This window comes from Schistocerca americana, chromosome X, assembly GCF_021461395.2.
Source record: "Schistocerca americana isolate TAMUIC-IGC-003095 chromosome X, iqSchAmer2.1, whole genome shotgun sequence".
Lineage (NCBI taxonomy): Eukaryota > Metazoa > Arthropoda > Insecta > Orthoptera > Acrididae > Schistocerca > Schistocerca americana.
This window is the reverse complement of record NC_060130.1, coordinates 811,508,147-811,528,723: the sequence shown is the minus strand read 5'-3', so window position 1 is coordinate 811,528,723 and position 20,577 is coordinate 811,508,147. Positions and strand designations below refer to the sequence as shown.

The 20,577-nt window shown below is 41.7% G+C and overlaps 1 protein-coding gene across 1 annotated transcript in view; it reads left to right on the top strand.

The window, feature by feature from the left end:
- LOC124556332 (homeobox protein GBX-2-like) overlaps positions 1-20,577 on the top strand; it is a 454,600-nt gene that overhangs the window by 25,387 nt on the left and 408,636 nt on the right. The window lies entirely within an intron of this gene.

Below are 20,577 nucleotides of genomic sequence, written 5' to 3'. Positions count from 1 at the left end.
CGTGATGTAGAAGATTTTCACCAAAGTCATCACGAAGTACATTGATGAGACATTCAATTTGAAACAAGCAAAGGAAAAAAACCGTTTAGAAGTGGGTATACCATAATGAGCCGTTTACAAGTCGTGAAGGGAATTATAGAATGTAGCACTGAGTATTCATAGGTTTTCATAAAGCTGCAACTCGGTTTCAACAAAATGTTTACTAACAGATATGAGAAACAGCGCATTGATTTTGCCAATGTTAGTATGTATACATTAATGCCACATCTTCCGTTACATTCATTAGATTAGTGGGAAGTTCAAAGGTGGGCAGCATTCATGGAGAGGGATCTGTATTACTAAAACTATGGTCAGTAGTCATCAAGAATAATTTCACGTCCTCAGAGTGGGAAAACGAAGAAGGAACGCGTCTTAATAGAGCCTGATGACATTTTACTATTTGCTCTAGTGCACTTAAATGTTAACAGTAAGTGGGAAACGTTAATGAGGCAAGTTATGATAGGACTTAAATTTTTTGCAATAAGCACATCGAAAAGAAAAAAAATGTATGAAGTAACTAGAATTAGTTGATTAGTGTTAGTATTTAGAGTGGCTGAGAGCAAAGATTGGATGGACAGCAAAAGAATTAAACGGCTGAGTAAAATGGTGCGATGTGTTTTCGATAAGTTTTGGAAATTGGTCTGCCACCAGGTCACTGATTCATTGATTTTTGAGGGAGGATAACAGGCGTAGCACAGCGCCCCATTCCAGTCCTTATCAGCATTCCTCCTGCGCAGGAGATCTTCTGTAAAGTTTGGAAGGTAGAAGGCGAGGTACTGGCAGAAGTGAAGCTGTGAGGACGGGGCGTGAGTCGTGCTTGGGTAGCTCAGATGATAGAGCACTTGCGCGTGAAAGGCAAAGGTCCTGAGTTCGAGTCTCGGTCCGGCACACAGATTTAATCTGACAGGTAGTTTCAGCAGTAGACCAGTCTATAGTGCGGCTCCGGGCTGTCACGTATGCACATGGTCGTCACACTGAACAACGTTTGTAACACGGAACGTAAACGTGGTTCGCAGTTAACAAATACTGTCCTCTAATGTGGAAATTAAAATGCGTTTCTTTCAATGGTTTATCAGTTATTTCTCTTCCGCCTGTCCTCTTTTAACATTCTTGAAACTTCGTAAGTGAACTACTACGGAATACACAGCGTCTGTCTTCAAGCGTCTGTTTGTTCAGTGTTGTTAGGTTTTGCGTAACGCTGTCCCTTACCTACGGTTGAGGCCATTTTATCATTCCATTTCACACTGCTACAAATTGTTACCGGTCCCAGATCGGATCCGCCCGACCGAAAAGGCTCTCACTTCTACAGACGTTCTCTCTCCATTGTTACGGCTGTACCGCTGGTGCCCGTGCTGAAAGACGGCGTTCCGACCAATATCAAATATTTATAATCCGATGTTTCGAACTGATATCTTCGCTCGACAACGGACTAAATTTCTTTTAATTGTATTCCATAGATACTACGTTGCATCAAATTAGCCGGCCGATGTGATCGAGCGGTTCTAGGCGCTTCAATCCGGAACCGCGCCACCACTACGGTCGCAGGCTCGAATCCTGCCTCGGGAATGGATGTGTGTGATGTCCTTAGGTTAGTTAGGTTTAAGTAGTTCTAAGTTCTAGGGGACTGATGTCCTCAGATGTTAAGTCCCATAGTGCTCAGAGCCATTTTTTTTGCATCAAATTACGGAAAACAGTGTGCGAAATTTTAAAGATTTTACAGAAGAAAAAACGCACTGCGTAAACTTTGCGTATTGTTGATTTTAGCTCATACCTTACAGTGAATAGAAGGTAGACAAGATATCGAAATCGCATTTAAAACTGAGAGCAGAAAGATATTTCATTACCGAGTTGTTAGGTTTTATATCCTGTGAACGGTGACGCGCGTCGCGTCCACTGACGTCATTGCGCATCTCAAAGCCTGTGGTTATAACAATCCTCATATCTCAATCAATTCTAAATATCGAAACGAGGTTTTTCATATGATAGCACGCAATGAGGTTATGCCAAATATTCGAAACTATTTTATTCACCGAGATATGGAAAGCCGGCCTCTGTGGCCGAACGGGTCTAGGCGCTTCAGTCCGGAACCGCGCTGTTGCTGCGGTCGCAGGTTCGAATCCTGCCTCGGGCATGGATGTGTGTGACGTCCTTAGGTTAGTTAGGTTTAAGTAGTTCTATGTCTAGGGGACTGATGACCTCAGATGTTAAGTCCCATAGTGCTTGGAGCTTGGAGATATGGAAGTAACTCTTCTAGAGCAGGGAGAGGTTGGCAGCTCATGATGCAAACACCTGCGGAACAGCGTACCAGGACGTCCACAGCAGCGAAAGCGTTAACAAGGGTCGGTGTGCGAACCAGCCTGGACGTGGTTTTCAGGCGGTTTCTCGCACCAGCTGAACAGCGGTCTGGTATCTGAGTTCACCCTCAGTTACACGACTGGCACATATTTAGAAAGCTTTCGCTAATTTTCATACGAATAATACTATATGCTCACAGTTGGGCTATACATTTCTGTCCTGGGGGGGGGGGGGGGGGGGGAGTTCCGGGGTTGCGTCAGGAAGGGCACCTGGCAACCGCTTGCATCAATCGTGCCAAATATTTTAATAACCGTGCCGATCCTACGTCGATGCGGCACAAAGGCAGAAGAAGAAAACGGAGAAGATTCGTTCATATTGTTACAGCGAGTTAATTACATGATTTGACTCACTAATAATGTTGTCATAGGATACCACTTTTGTGAGTTTTGTGAAGTGCGCTCTTTTACGTTTCTGGATATTAAAACAATATGCCAATATTTACACCATTTTGAAATCCTATTAAGAGCTGATTGAATACTTGTGTAGCTTCTTCTGGGTAGAATTTCATTATACAGGGTGATTCAAAAAGAATACCACAACATTAGGAATTTAAAACTCTGCAACGACAAAAGGCAGAGCTAAGCACTATCTATCGGCGAATTAAGGGAGCTATAAAGTTTCATTTAGTTGTACATTTGTTCGCTTGAGGCGCTGTTGACTAGGCGTCAGCGTCAGTTGATGCTAAGATAGCGACCGCTCAACAGAAAGCTTTTTGTGTTATTGAGTACGGCAGAAGTGAATCGACGACAGTTGTTCAGCGTGCATTTCGAACGAAGTATGGTGTTAAACCTCCTGATAGGTGGTGTATTAAACGTTGGTATAAACAGTTTACAGAGAATGGGTGTTTGTGCAAAGGGAAAAGTTCTGGACGGCCGAGAACGAGTGATGAAGATGTAGCACGCATCCAGCAAGCATTTGTTCGCAGCCCAGGAAAATCGACTCGCAGAGCTAGCAGAGAGCTGCAAATTCCACAATCAACTGTATGGAGAGTCCACATTGGCACTTATCTGTCCGTAACTACCTGAACGTCAACTACCCAAGGCGATGGATCGGCCGCCAGGCAGCCCGTGACAGAGCACTGGCCTCCAAGAAGCCCTGATCTTACCCCCTGCGATTATTTCTTATGGGGGTATGTTAAGGATATGGTGTTTCGGCCACCTCTCCCAGCCACCATTGATGATTTGAAACGAGAAATAACAGCAGTATCCACACTGTTGCGCCTGATATGCTACAGAGAGTGTGGAACGAATTGGAGTATCGGGTTGATATTGCTCGAGTGTCTGGAGGGGGCCATATTGAACATCTCTGAACTTGTTTTTGAGTGAAAAAAAAACCTTTTTAAATACTCTTTGTAATGATGTATAACAGAAGGTTATATTATGTTTCTTTCATTAAATACACATTTTTAAAGTTGTGGTATTCTTTTTGAATCACCCTGTATTTAAGTGCATCAGCCGCAAAAATTCTGACGTTACTGTAAATATTGTTTGCCAGTTCGTATGCACATGGGTCCCAACACACTTCCCTGAGGTACACTTGAAGTTACTTCTATTTCCGCCCCTGACTCCATTCGAGATAACATACTGCATACTCCCTACCAAGAAATCATCCCTGCGCTCGCAAATTGTGTTTGAGGCCCCATATAGTTGTCGTTTTAATGATAAACGTCAGTATCATGCAGATGAGGTGAACACGGTAAGTGCCATAACACGATTTCTCAGAAACGTCGCTTAGTGGAAGTGGCGTCAAAGTAAGCGAACCCGTGTCTCGGCTTATCCGTAGATACTCGACTGTTTCTGAGAAAACTGTGGTCAAAGCGAGTAAACATTTCAGCCGAAGCGCTGGCACAAAGGCTAGTGTCCCACCATCGCACTTTCGCCCTTCGTATTCGAAACCCGATTTTATTTTCATTTTTGTTTCCATTTATCTGCTCATAGCCGTACTACACGAATGTTTTCTAATTTATATTGAAATGTCGTTGTCCTTATTCGTCCACTAATTGTACATCTTGTGCACTAATTAAAATAAAACAATAAATGAATGAGAAAAGTATTAGAAATTGTTTTCGGTGAAATTGACGTAGTGTATCTTGATGCATAATCGATTTCAAGCGCTAGTTTTGGGTAAAGTGTTGCGTTATGCGTGGTTCGCAGCGAAATTATTGCCAACACATGAAATCTTCGGCAGTGTTAAATACAGTAGAGCGTCGACTATCCGAACGTCGGTCAACCGAACGACCGCTTAACCGAACTGTGTACTCACTCGCACCTGTTACTCTCCCACCCTACCTTCCATCATCCCCCTCACTCCCAAACCAAGTTTCCCACAGTAGTTGCCGCACTGGACCACCGCTGGCGGAACATTGCTTCTAAGGGGGCCTTCACAAGGCGCTGCTGACCGGCCAAGCCGCCAGTCGCTGTGTTTGAACAATCAGCACACTTCTGTCGGTTTGGCACTGGCAGTAGAAGTAGCGGCAGTATCAAAGCTGTTCGCAGCAACAGCTGCGCCACAGAGTTGAGGCGTGCCGCTCCGCGCAGTTCTCACGGCGCAGTCACCTTCTGTTCTCTGTTACGACCACATGTGTGCTGCTGCGTGAAGAAGTGAACTTGACGATACAAGATGCTTAAACGTTAACGTGTTGTCCTTTCTATGAGGGACAAGTACGAGATTATTAAAAGGTTAGAAGAAGGTGAATCTGCACCCACTTTATCCAATGAGTACAAGGTGGGGAAGTCGACAATTACGGATATAAAAAACAACAAAAGACAAGCATAGCAAACTTTATAGCTATGCTTGATTATACTGATGCATCAACAAGCCGTAAAACTATGAAGCTCGCCACTAACACATATCTAGATGATGCTGTTTGCAAGTGGTTTACACAAAAGAGATCGGAAGGAGAACCTATCTCAGGTCCCATTCTGTGTGAGAAGGCAATGCAATTCAACGAAAAACTTGGAGGGCCTTCGAACCTTAAAGCGAGCACGGGCTGGTTAAAGCGCTTCAAGTCAAGACACGGCATTCGTGAGCTTACAATACAAGGAGAAAAACTGTCGGCTGATTCTTCAGCAGCTGATTCTTTCAAAGTCAAACTAAGGGACGTATTAAGGGAAGAAGATTATGCTCTCGAAAACGTTTACAATGCTGATGAAACTGGACTTAACTGGAAAGCTTTACCGAGAAAAACTCTTGTTTCACATCATGAATTAGCAGCACCTGGTCCTAAAACAAGCAAGGACCGTATTACAGCTTTGGCTTGTGCTAATGCTACTGGAAGTCACCGACTGACTATGTTCGTCATTGGTAAAAGTAAAAAACCGCGTTGTTTCAAGCACGTTAATATGTCAGGCTTGCCTGTTGTGTACACCTCAGAAAAGAGTGCCTGGATGGATAGTACGGTTTTTATGAAGTGGTTTCTGGACGTTTTCGTACCCTCTGTAAATGCTCATCAGCTAAAGTATGGGAAGAGGTAGAAAACACTACTTCTCCTTGACAATGTACCAACTCATTCGTCATGTGATATTTGAAACGAAAAAGACCTCCTTATTACAGCCCATGGATCAAGTCGTTATTGAGACTTTCAAAAGATATTACAGGAAAGAATTGTTGCGTAACTTATTGTTAGAAAGAGAAGAGGGTGGAGAAGGAAGTCTCTTAAGAAATCATAAGAATATTGACTTGAAAGACGCGTCCTACATGATCAGCGCAGCATGGAATAGTTTAAAGGAAGAGAATTTGAAGAAAGCCTGGAATAAAATTTTTGACACAGAAGAAAATTCACAAGGTATGATTGAAAATGACGAACAGAATGATATGTCCGAAATTCTCGGTATGCTAAAAGAAATAGATTGCCACGAATGTGACGAAGAAGGCGTTCGTGAATGGATGAATATGGATGATGCAGATCCAGGACACCAAATCATGCAGGACAGCGAGATTGTAAACGTCGTCACTGATAAAGATGACGCCACCAGCAAAAAAAAAAAAGGTTCAAATGGCTCTGAGCACTATGGGACTTAACATCTATGGTCATCAGTCCCCTAGAACTTAGAACTACTTAAACCTAACTAACCTAAGGACATCACACACATCCATGCCACAGGCAGGATTCGAACCTGCGACCGTAGCAGTCGCGCGGCTCCGGACTGAGCGCCTAGAACCGCTAGACCACCGCGGCCGGCCGCCACCAGCATTCCATCAATCAGTGTTCCAGGAAGTGAAGATGAAAGTACACCAACAGCTTCTGAGGCGTTCACTTGTTTAGAGACTGCCTTGTTATGGTTTGAAGCCCAAGATGAAAGTGACCAGTTTCAGATATCTGTAATGAAAAAAGTACGTGACTTAGCTGCTCGTAAGCGTGTAGGCTTGCTTAGACAGACCAAAATACAGGATTTTTTTAAACGTTAATTTTGTATACTGTGTGTATTGTTCATGCAAAATGCGTATGTAATATGTATATATTTTTGTTTAATAAACTGTGCCACATACTATATATTCCTGCTGAAGTTGCCTTTGTATGTTGCTTTATAATACTAAAAGAGATGCCTGTTTTTATGAATAAATTTACTGTACAGTACTTCTTTTTGGCAAATAAACATGTACAGTTCGATTATCCGAACAAACCAGTTTTCCGAACACCCATGTCCCCCAATTACTTCGGATAATCGACGCTCTACTGTACTTTCCTTTCCCGAGTGAGATTCGTACGAGGAAATGTTACTGTAGTGAATGTATGTTTCGAATGTTTCTGCGTTCCGTAGTGTCCAAGGGAATGCATCATCAAATCTTCCACATGGATAAAAATAAAAGTTAATAGATGGAAATGGAAATGAGGGTTCGGCTTGTGGGCCGGGAGTCCCCCATTCGGGGAAGTTCGGGCGCCGAGGGCAAGTACTTATTGTTATTCGACGCAACATTGGGCAACTTGCGCATCAGAGATGGGGATGAAATGATGATGAAGACAACACAACACCCAGTCCCAGAGCCCCAAATCTTCCTCATGGATAAAAATAAAAGTTAATAGATGGAAATGGAAATGAGGGTTCGGCTTGTGGGCCGGGAGTCCCCCATTCGGGGAAGTTCGGGCGCCGAGGGCAAGTACTTATTGTTATTCGACGCAACATTGGGCAACTTGCGCATCAGAGATGGGGATGAAATGATGATGAAGACAACACAACACCCAGTCCCAGAGCGGAGAACATTTCCTGTCCCCTTGGCGTGGCATTCCGCCGCGCTTACCACTCAGATAACGGGGGCGGACATTAATAGAAGAATTGATATAAGAATGAAATATAAGAATACGAGAATTTAAAAATATTGTAACCGCCTGAAAATAGCATATACAAATATATAAGAAGTCTGTGACAGTTATTGCCAAGCGCAGTTGACATTTTACAATTAACACAACTCCCTTGCATCCCCTAACTTGATAAGAAACGTTCCTGTAATAACCTGTGAACATGGATAGATAAATGAAAAAAGATAAATAATGAATAAAAACAATATTCGGATTTCGAACATGAGGCACAAATCTGAGAGACCGCGCCGCTAGCCAATCTGCCACCATTCCCGTTGACATTATTGAGCGCTAAAGAGCATGTAAATTACGTCGAAAACTTTGACCGTCGTTTTCTCAGGAAAAGGACTAGTATCTATGTTCGCTTATTTTAACTCTTCTTCGACTGAGCGAAGTTTCTGGGAAATCTGGTTATGACACTTGCTGTGTTCTGCTGGTGAGTCAAATGCTTTTCGAAAGTAAAAAAAAGATCCACTCGATTGCCTTCATCATTTGCTTTGATGATGTCATGAGAGAAAAGCGCAAGTTTGATTTCGGATGATCGATATTTTCGTAATCCCTAGTTATTGGCATTAGAGACGGAGCAGATGTTCCAACTGGGAAGAATGAAGAAGGAAACTGACTGTGTTCCTCAGAAGGATCTGTTCCAACATTCTACGGAAACCACGGAAAACTCAGGTCTGGATGACTGGTCGGATATTTGAACCATTATTCTTCATACTATAAGTCTAGTGTGTCTACATGATTCTATTCATGAGGCAATCTGTTTGATGTGTTCATATTATCTGGCTACCTCGAGCACCATTGTGGTCTCATGTCTTGCTCAGCTGGTGCATATGTATTATTTGTGTGGTAGTACTTCAATCTGTATATCGAGGAAGCAATGATGGAAATAAAAGAAAGGTTCAGGAGTGGAATTAAAATACAAGGTGAAAGGATATCAATGATACGATTCGCTGATGACATTGCTATCCTGAGTGAAAGTGAAGAAGAATTAAATGATCTGCTGAACGGAATGAACAGTCTAATGAGTACACAGTATGGTTTGAGAGTAGATCGGAGAAAGACGAAGGTAATGAGAAGTAGTAGAAATGAGAACAGCGAGAAACTTAACATCAGGATTGATGGTCACGAAGTCAATGAAGTTAAGGAATTCTGCTACCTAGGCAGTAAAATAACCAATGATGGACGGAGCAAGGAGGACATCAAAAGCAGACTCGCTATGGCAAAAAAGGCATTTCTGGCCAAGAGAAGTCCACTAATATCAAATACCGACCTTAATTTGAGGAAGAAATTTCTGAGGATGTACGTCTGGAGTACAGCATTGTATGGTAGTGAAACATGGACTGTGGGAAAACCGGAACAGAAGAGAATCGAAGCATTTGAGATGTGGTGCTATAGACGAATGTTGAAAATTAGGTGGACTGATAAGGTAAGGAATGAGGAGGTTCTACGCAGAATCGGATAGGAAAGGAATATGTGGAAAACACTGATAAGGAGAAGGGACAGGATGATAGGACATCTGCTAAGACATGAGGGAATGACTTCCATGGTACTAGAGGGAGCTGTAGAGGGCAAAAACTGTAGAGGAAGACAGAGATTGGAATACGTCAAGCAAATAATTGAGGACGTAGGTTACAAGTGCTACTTTGAGATGAAGAGGTTAGCACAGGAAAGGAATTCGTGGCGGGCCGCATCAAACCAATCAGTAGACTGAAGATAAAAAAAAAAAAAAAAAAAAAAACGTACTTAGTTTCCGAGATATGACTTGACAAATGGCGGACCTCTGATATTTAATGTACAGGGTGGTTATAATTAAACTTACGCTTCTTGGGAAGGCCTCCATGAAAAACGAGTGCTTGAAGGACAACGAATCTTCGTGGAAACATTTGTAAGAATATGCGATACAGAAATAACAAATAAACAATTGAAAGAAACATTTTAATTTCAACATCGGAGGGTAACATTTGTTAATTATGTACCGTGTCTACTTTCCAGGTTACAAACATTGCTGAACCGGACGACCATTTTCACCCACGACAGTTCGAAACTGCGTTAGAGACATCATTTCTTGAATGTCAGACCGTGGAATGTGCAGCTGATGTGACACAGCTCATGCACTGCTTGATGATCGAACGTTGCGTCCAGAATTCTCAGCCTTAGCTATAGCAAATTCTTCAACAGTGTGTGGCTCAATGGCCGTCGGCCCCTCCACGAGCTGTTCCCAAATCGCCAGTTAATTTGAACTTTCTAATCATCTTCTTCAACCCCGATGAGGAAAGAGGAACTCTCCATATTTTTTCAGTACGTCAATACTCGCGAAGAGCAACAGTATTGCTTTCGTTTTAATAAAACCTCTTACAACTAAAGCCCTCCTCGCCTTAGCCAGATCCATGTTGACTTTCTGCAGCTGTAATGCAGAATGATGCTTCTATTTCAACCATACGTGACCGTACCAGTGATGGCGCCTAACGTGAAGTCATGACACCAACACTACTAATAAAGCAAATCCTGCAGTGCACAGTATGAACACCATTATTATAAAGTTCGGTACCCATAAGTTAATAGTTTTCCGTCTACACTGGTTAAAGTAGCGAAAGATATAACCACCTTGTACAACCACCGCAGTATGTTAATTAGAACTAAAATGTAACATCGAAGAATAAATGAATGTTTAATGACGTATCTTTCAATGTGAATAAATGTTACGTAGAGGTATTGGTAACTAAATACACAACTGTAAGCCATTATTTATGCACGATTGCGGTGGATATCCACAACTAGTTTGTCCACTATCGTGATTGGCATCCCATGAAGATTTAGACAGACAAGCTCAACAGCCGATTTAATATAATTTAAAGACGTAATCGAGGAATGCTGGGTTGCAGATCTTTCTGCAAGAGACGAGGGACGTCAAAACGAGACGTTAAGTGGAAGAACAGAGACTAGCGTCAAAGCCGCGTCGCACTTGTCATCCCCTACCAACCTACAGAGAAGTTCATGTATGCTAGGCTGTTTCTTCTCGACATGTATGTTTGCTAACTTTTTATTGTATTTCTTTTGCTTCCAGCTGAGCAACAGTTTAGCCACTTACGTTGTTATTTAATTTAATTGCAGTTACTGTTGTGTCTAGACAAGACAGCCTAGACACAATGAGAGGAAGCTGAAAGGCACGCGCTAAGCTAAAGCAGGATGGCGTGAGGTCTGAAACAGGATACGTAATGAATGCTATAAAGAAAAGTACGTAGCTTCTGGAATACTTAACTTTAATCCATCCTTTTGGTACATCTGGAGATTGTGGCGATACAAGTGAGACTCTTTAGATACATGCAATGTTACTAATGGCGCCTTGCTAGGTCGTAGCCATTGACTTAGCTGAAGGCTATTCTAACTATCGGCTCGGCAAAGGAGCGAGGCTTCGTCAGTATAGTCGCTAGTTACGTCGTCCGTACAACTGGGGCGAGTGCTAGTCAGTCTCTCGAGACCTGCCTTGTGGTGGCGCTCGGTCTGCGATCCCTGACAGTGGCGACACGCGGGTCCGACATGTACTAATGGACCGCGGCCGATTTAAAGCTACCACCTAGCAAGTGTGGTGTCTGGCGGTGACACCACAGTTACATATTCATTTGTTGTGTTAACTGTGAATTTTCAATACATCCCACTATCTCTCAGTTACGATTATCACTAGAAATAAGTTAAACATCTAAACGTTCTTATTCTTATGCTGAGGATTTTAATAATTGGCACTCATATTTTACTCGAGTAACTAGAGAAATTCAAATCGCTGCTATGTTTAAAGTATTTAGCTGGTTCCAAAAATGAACAGCATCGAGACAGAAGTGATGACACTTTCTGCAGGACCTGACCATCATTTTGCAGGACAATGCTCAAGCACGTACAGTGCAAGCTGTTACTGATTTGTTTGACCGATGGGTCTGCTAAGCGCTATACTACCTACTGCACTCCCCGTAAGTTCAAATCGATTTCTAAACTGAAGAAAACACTTCACGACATTCACTTCAGAACTGATACAAATTCGTCGGGCAATAGACCGCGCCGCTCGGACTGTCAACAGAACTGGCACTATAAGAGTGTCCTACGACTTCCACGTCGCTGGCAACGGGTTATACACAATGCTGGTGACTACTCTGAGGGTCAGTAGAACTTTGAAACACGTATGTATTTTGAACGAGCTGTAAATAAATAGTTGCCACTATTGAAGTTCCAACCCTCGTACATGCCCAAATCTACATTTATAGTCCTGAGTATTCTTTATTGTAAACACCTATTTTGCAATATTTATTTTCTGTAACACTTATTATTTTGTAATATTTATTTATCTCTCAAAATTGATTTTCTGTAGGAGTACGTAAGTTACTGTTTACTGTAATATGAAATCATTTTATTTTGTTTTTATGTGCTACCACAGTTTTCTGACACGTTCCATATCCTGTGATATTGACACAACATGGCTCACTGGAACAAGAAATAAATAAATAAAATGTGGTTGCGGGTGAGTCTTAGTGCTAGTGCCGAACTACTGAACTCAAGTATGAAGATGGTGTGTGACAGTGTCGTTGAATGTTCAGTTGCGCAGATCAGTCTTTGAACACTAGTCTAGTCCTAAAAGCAGTGAATGGTGCCCAACGAAAGTAGTAGAATGTTCAGTGGCTCAACTAGCCATCGACTATAAACACAGTCCTGATGTAGTCTTAGGGAATACTCTGGATACAGTTGACAATGTGCGTTGGTATCGTCAAACTAACCTGTTGATACACTCTGACCAGAGCTGTAAATCCGCGTTTTGGAAGTGGATGTTCCTTGGGAACTATTTGCGTGACGTAAGAAGGAAGCATATAGTCTGTGTCGTGTGCGATCTGTGTATCGTGTGGTCCTATATTGCGCCTCTGTGGAGACTGGCCTTGGCGTGTGGCGCCCTCCCTGTGAATGGTTGTGTACCATATATCCTGGCGGACACAGCCAGTCATTAACTTACTGCGCCCGCCCGTTTTTCCATTCAATATTGTTGCTAATAAATTTCTAAATACTTAGTTTTACGTCCTCATGAATGTTAGTACGTTTGTTGGAAAGAGGGAGATCTCTTCTAAGCATGGTCCCGATGATAAGTATCATAATTTGATGTACAGGACGCGTAACCGTTGCCTGCCACTGGGACACTGAGTTCCTATAGCTAATACAATTGGGATCCGGTCAATCTTGAGAGTGTGGAACAGAGTAACTCCTCGTAATATTAAGAAATGAGAATATTTACCTTCCTCTTCATTCCTTTACGTAACTGTCCAACCAGCAACGTTACAGTGTGGCCAGTGTAACGCCTCATTTGGATGCCACAACTATCAATCCTACATGGAAGCCACCTCTGACTAAGCTGCCCATCTGCGTTATTCTGGAGAAGGGAAAGCCAACTATGTTTGTTGGAGGAACTGCCGCTGACGCTACACAGAAGCGACGTGTCTTAAGATTCCAGGGGAGTGTGCCACCCACGCCGCGCCGGAACCGGTGCGTCACCAGCGTCTGTGGTCGTACATGAGAATCGAGACGTCTGTTTGGCAGCCAGCTCGTGTTCATCTCGATAAGCCGGCCTGTCACCTCCGCTCATTGCTAGCCTGCACGGCGGTGGCTTGCACTTCTCCCAATCGCTCGGGAGTTGGAAGACCCACTTCTGATAGAACCGGGGTTTCACAGACTGGAAGTGAATAAGCGTTCCGCTATACACTATTCACACGGTGTTTTCTCGACATCTTGATGATACGTACTTTTTTAAAACGTTGTCATTATTTTTGTGTTATTAGTTATGATTTAAAACTGATGTAACACCTGAATAAAGCAAGATATTCTCTCATTTTTAAAGATTTTATCAACCTTAAAAATAAACAAGGAGTTCCATCAGAGTATCAGGATTCTCAAAGTGTTCCTCAGAGGAGAAGTTTGGGAACCTCTGTGCTAGACCATGTCTTCAGGAGGTCTCGTTCTTTGGGAGACCGACATTTGGTTGCCATTAGGTACTGACAGTGTGAATCCTACGATCTGAACGCCTGTGCTTTTTCAGTTAATTAGTATTTGCGAGCTAGCGGGTTGCACTGCTGCCGTCAGTAACGTACCAAAGGGAGCCTGACAGTGTGTTGCGACTTTCGCCGTGCAAAGTATCTTGCCTCTTAGTTCTGAAGTAGGAAGCTTTTTCGGGCGTGAAATTTTCGCCTGTTTGAAGAAAAAACCCAACTTCGTCCCTACCTCGAATTAAGGACCGATTTTGGACGTTATTAGATACTATCGAGTTCTATCCTATATGTAAATTTCAAAATTTGTACGTGATTAAATGTCGTGCCCATCACGAGGTAAATACTGGTAAAATTGAAAAAAAAATTTCCGAATCCTATACATAATAAACACAGTGCGATACAGAATTTAGAAATATTCGTTGCCAAGAGGGAATTTTGGTAATCAATGGAAAAAAAAATATTTCAGCAAGTTAAATAGTTTTTGAGATATGATAAATTTCAAGCCAATTCCAGAACGAGAGGGCTTCACCTTCTTGAAATAAACTAACTTAACTGGGACCCCAATTAAATTTAAGAACATAGTTTTGAAGATTTTGGAGACGCTTGTGGAGATCGATACCATTCCAGATTTTTACATGACTTTTAAGGAAACTGAGACTATAAAGCGATATTTTGCTGCCGCGGAGAGCTGTGGTGGCTGCGTTTTGGCGACAACGTTCCAAGTTTGGGCCTTAATCGTGAGATGGTAACTAATTCAAATGAGACTACAGCAGTCGGAGTGAGGGAGTGAGCCATCGACTTTGCGTCGCCACTGTTGGTAGGTTGCAATTTGAGGGAGAGAGTTGTGTGGAATATTAGTGAATAATAAAGGTGAAATAAATGTCTGCAATGGGTAAGAAGAGGAAATGCAATTTGAGGAAAAATTCTAATTAGAGAATTCAGATGGCAATAAGAAGTTGTTAAGCAAGTTGTGTTCAGGTTTAAAGTGACTCAAGTGTTTCTGTTAACAATCCGGTGTACGTGATAAGAAACAGGAATTGTCATAAAGATGTTTCATTTATACTGCAATGATTTCATTGGGAATTTTTCAGAATGCCGCTGACCAAAATAAAAATAGTATTGGAAAAACAGTGAAGAGTACGAATTAAAACTTGTAAGAGTTGTAATGTCCAATAAACAGTGACTGTAATTACAAGTTGCCGCCAATCACGAATAATCTCAGTTTCAGTACGCAGAATTCCACGGACAATGTTAATCTACATTAAATTCTTTTGAATATCAGGCCGAGTCATTTTGCAACTCAAAAGCAGCTACACAAGAAAACCGTCGTTTCGTCCATCTTTGTAGCGGTCCTCTCCAGGTAGGCGAAACTGCTGGCTTTTGTTGATGAACTTTCTCGTCTACATCTACATACATATACTGCAAGTCACTATACAGTGCATGACGGAGATTACCTTCTACCACTCCTAGTCAATTCCTTCCCTGTTCCACTCCCAAACTGAGCATGGGAAAAACGGATGTACGAGCCCTAATTCCTTTTATGTTATCGTTGTGGCCCTTACGCGAGATATACGTTGGTGGCAAGAGAATTTTTCTGCAGTCAGTCGCAAATGACGGTTCTCTAAACTTTCTAAACGGTAATCATCTTTTGGACGTTGATGTTCTTTTTCTTTCCGTAGTTACTGTTCTACAACTTTTCTGAATAATATTTACTGAACAAAACGTCTTCTTCTCTCCAGGGATTCCCATTTGAGTTCGCAGAGCGTTTGAGTTATACTTGCGTGTCGAACGAAACCAACGGCAACAAATTTAGCAGCACGCTTTCGAATTCCTTCGATGTCTTCCTTTCATCCGACGTGGTGGTGATACAAAACACTCTAGCAAGACGCAAGAATGGGTCACACAACTGTGTTTATAGATGAGCTACACGTCCTTAGAATTCCCCTAATAAACCCAAGTCAACCACGTTTCTCCCTTTTTTGCACTTCACGTCACTTTGCAACGTTATGTCAACGTATTTATCGACATGACTGTGTCATTCACTACATCACCTATATCGTATTCGATTATTAATTTGGAAGAAGCACCAAATAAAAATTCTGTCTAAGTCATTCTGCGTATCCTCCTACGGTCACTCACCGACGACGCTTTTCCTTACACTACAGCGTCATCAGCAAACAGTAACAGACAGCTGCCCACCCTATCCGTCAGACAACAAGAACGGCCAAATCACACTTGAGCAACGCGAATAACATACCATCTTGCAATGAATGTGTTGACATAGATTTTTCCTAAATCTCTTTAAGAGAGAAAGATGTTAAGAACAGAGGATATAATTACAAGCCACAAAGAGAAACACTACAATACGAAGGGAAAGGTAAGTTCAGAGAATGTAACATCGGAAGAAGTACTAAAAAATAATTAATTCTAGTACACTGGAATAAGTTCATTCGACTACTTTGCTGATGAAACCCCGTAAAACCACAAAAACACATAAAGCAAGGCAACCTGTACACTACCATCTTTACAATTAAAGTGATTAGAGGTCAGCAATCAAAACAAAATAGAAAATGCACAAGTTTTAGTTTTTGGGCCTACATCAGAAAACCATCCATAGATCTTGTCTAATAAAACGAAACGCACTGAAGATGTTACGCAATTTTCGAATCATGTATTGGTAGAAAAAGGAAAACACAGGGGTTTGCAGAAGGTGAGATTTCTTTAAAAAAAAAAAAAAAAAAGTTTGGTTCGCAAAGACGGAGAAAATGTCAGTAGAAACTTCCAATCCCAGCAAGATGATTAAACTAAATACAGAAGTTTTCCGTACAAGCGAAACATAAATCATATAGCTGTGTCTGTTTATTTTTGCCTATGTTTCCTTTTCTGACGGGCACAAGTGAACAGTTTAAGTGATGATTAGCATATATGAGCTTCTACATAACATGGCACTCAGATTTTCAAAGGCAAAACTCATTTCACCTTTTCTGTTACCTGCACGACACGAAATTTCTCCAAAAAAGTATTTCGCGGGATGCACTCCAGCAGGGTTTCCAAAAAGGGCACTGGAGTCAGATAGTAAAATATTCCGTTGTGGCATCCCTCACCTTGTCTCCCGCAATTGGTAGTGCTTACAGATGAATGTCTATTTTTCCCCGTGCTGCCTTATCTCGATGGAGCCTCCAAACAGCACGAAGTTTAGAGTTCAATTGTAGTTATACTTTACTTATTAACACAAAGACTTATGACATTTATAACAAATGCTGCCACACTAGGTGCTACAGTGGTTGGGAGACTGAGCGCACATTTTGGACTCTGGTTGATATCCCTGTCTAGCCATCCAGTTTCAGCTTTTCCGTCCTTTACCAAAATAGTTTAATCAAAATGTCGTGACCGTATCTCTCAAAGGTACAAGGCAAATTTCCTTCCCTTCATTATTACAACCCAAATCTATTCATCTCGAATGACATAGCCGACGACGGGACTTTATACTTTAATCTTCCCTTTTTATGTTAAGGTGCGGAAGCGCCGACGATGAGGTTATTAGTGGCGGTGCAAACGCTGAGATTGAAGTATGGAAAAAGTGATCATCTCCTTTTTAAAGCAGCCATCGCGACGTTTGTCTTAAGATATTTGGGGAAACCGCATAATGTGGTGTCACCGCCAGACACCACACTTGCTAGGTGGTGGCCTTTAAATCGGCCGCGGTCCGTTAGTATACGTCGGACCCGCGTGTCGCCACTGTCAGTGATTGCAGACCGAGCACCGCCACACGGCAGGTCTAGAGAGACTTCCGAACACTCGCCCCAGTTGTACAGCCGACTTTGCTAGCGATGGTTCACTAACAAAATAAGCTCTCATTTGCCGAGACGATAGTTAGCATAGCCTTCAGCTACGTCATTTGCTACGACCTAGCAAGGCGCCATTACCGGTTACTATTGATGCTGTAAAACATGTACCGTCAAGAGCGATGTTCACCATTTACGAATTAAAGTTAACTATTCCAACAGCTACATCCTTTTTTGCTAAAGTCTAACTTCCTTGTCCTGTTCCAGACCTCACGCCAGCCTGCGTGAGCTAAAACGCGTGCCTTTCGGCTTCCTCTCATAGTGGGTTGGCTCTCTTGCCAATCCACAACACATAAAACCTAAATCTTGATAGCAGAAAGAGGCTATGAAGCACGTCCTCCTGCACGCGAGTCCATAGTCCTATTGCTGCGACAGCTCCGTTAATCAAAAACATTCGCTAACTCCTCTTCTGTTACTGCTGTCCGCATCAGCAGCAAGCTACCCTGCACTTGGAGCACAATTCAGTGCTCTGTTGCTTTCAAGAAAAGCTGACGCACTTCCGTCTGTCAATGTCATAATGTTTTCTCAAAAATTAAGTTATATGGCCACATCAGGCCGTGTGAAACAGTGAAGCAATGGCTCTCCTTCTTCCGCAATCTACATCACTTGCTTTCGTCATTCTGTCTCTCTCTTCTACCTGTTCTTTCATTTCCATTTCTACTAGCGCTCACAGTATGATCTACCTGCTTATAATATCTCTTTATTGATGTACTTCTCACGAACAAAATAATATTAACTCTGTTTAAGTGTAGGATGAATCGTAATTAATGGCGTAGCCGTATACAGATGAAAGTGTACAATACTAGAAGGAAAAAACTCAGAGTACAGCCGGCCGGTGTGGCAGAGCGGTTCTAGGCGCTTCAGTCTGGAACCGCGCGACCGCTACGGTCGCAGGTTCGAATCCTGCCTCGGGAATGGATGTGTGTGATGTCCTTAGGTTAGTTAGGTTTAGGTAGTTCTAAGTTCTAGAGGACTGATGACCACAGATGTTAAGTCCCATAGTGCTCAGAGCCATTTGAACCTCTAGAGTACATGGGCTCTAAAATGCATACCTTCTAAGCTATGACCACTACTTCTTGTGAAACTAAATATCTTCTACTGAAAGCTCTTCCACATTATGGGAGGAGGTAGTACGGATCAAAACAAGATAAAAAAGTCTAGTAAACGCAGGCTCTAAAATGCATACCTTAAGAGGTATGACCGATAGTTCACTAGGAGAGTTGTATTACACGGTAGCGAAGATGAACAAATGCTCATAGATCTTAAGGTATGTATTTTAGAGCCGATATTTTCTGGACTCTTTCTTATCCTGCTTCGTTCTACTACCTCTCAAAACATGGAAAGCAAAGAGCTTGCGGTAGAAGATATTTGTTTCAAAGTATTGAAAATGAAGTGCTCGTAGCTCTTAAGATATGCAGTTTAGAGCCCATGTTACTAGACTATTTTTGCTTCTAGTATCATGTACATTCAACTGTATCCGTTTACGTCATTAATTATGGTAAACCCTGCATATACTGACTGGAATGCTACGGCTCCTGCCGCATTACGTATTTCAGCCTTCATAATAACGATATATTGATAATTTTTACTTATGGACCGTCTGACAGCAACTGAATGAAACAATTTTAGTGGCATACGCGTTTCGCCTTTATTTTCTGCAAGGCCTCATCAGTGGTCTGGAATATGTACATATGTTTGCTATTTAATTTACATTTTTGTCACTGTACCTATAGGTTATAAACAGTTCTGGTGGTTTGGTATTTCCTATTAAGTAGTAATGTTTTGAACTATACTTACAGGTTGCGTGGACAATTTCTTACATATTACGCTCCTGTTGCATTTTTGGTGTTCTTCTTCTTATGAATGCCAATTTGCGGTTTTTCCCACATTCCACAGCACTATGAACTGACCGCTTGTTTCAATGCAATGATTTGATTTCTGATGCCGACTGTCAAATGTTTTTGCCAAAGATTGAATGTTATTGCCGAACTGTCGAGTGTAATTATTGAAGTATCTGAGATATGTTAGTGTGTGCGTTTGTGTGTGTGAAAGAGTTTTTTTTTTGTTTTAGCTTATTTCCTTTATTAAGTGTAGTAGGGAGCCTGCGCTGATGTGTGTTTGTTCATTTATCACGTTTGTTTTCTGCTATGGCTTTCTAGATGTGGAAGTTTTCTTGCGTTTGTATAAAATGTTTGTCATGGTTGCTTATTCTCATTATTTTCATTTCTTTTTCCATGTTTGTAGGATGATGGTTATGGTTTTTTAAATGTTCTGCAAATGTGGAATGGTTTGTTTCATACTTCCAACATCTGATATGTTCTTTGTATCGTGTTTCAAAATTCCTACATGTCATGGCTATATATACTGCATCACAACTTTGACATTCAAGTTTATATATTCCTGATTGTTGGAATTTGTCCCTCTTGGTAGCTGGCTGGCTTAGGTGTGATTGGAGGGTTTGCCCAGGCTTATATGCTATACTGAAGCCCTGTCTCTTTAGGATGTTTGCAACTCTGTGTGTTAGTTTATGTGTGTAGGTCATGGTGTACCATCTGGTTCTTTTCTGTGTGGTGTTGTCATTGTGTGTGTGTGTGTGTGTGTGTGTGTGTGTGTGTGTGTGTGTGTGTGTGTGTTGAGTGTGTTGAGTGTGTTTGTAAGTTTTCAGCTTGTGAATTCTCTTGTATTCTGGAAATGATGTTTGTTTTGTATTTGTGTTTTTATTTTTTGATTGAGCCTGTGTACTACATGTGCGTCATACCCGTTGTTCCTAGCTATTTGTATGATTGTACTCATTTCTTGTTCATAGTTTCTCTTGTTGCGTGGGATTCTGTTTAATCTATGTAACATGTGTCTTAGTGCTGCAAGTTTCTGACTGTGGGGCTGGTTTGATGTGGAATGTATTATTGTGTGTGTGGCTGTTGGTTTTCTAAAGATGTTAAATGTATGTTTGCCATTTTCTTTTTTTTATTGTAATGTCAAGGAAATTTATTTGATTTTCGTTTTCTTTTTCAAGTGTGAATTT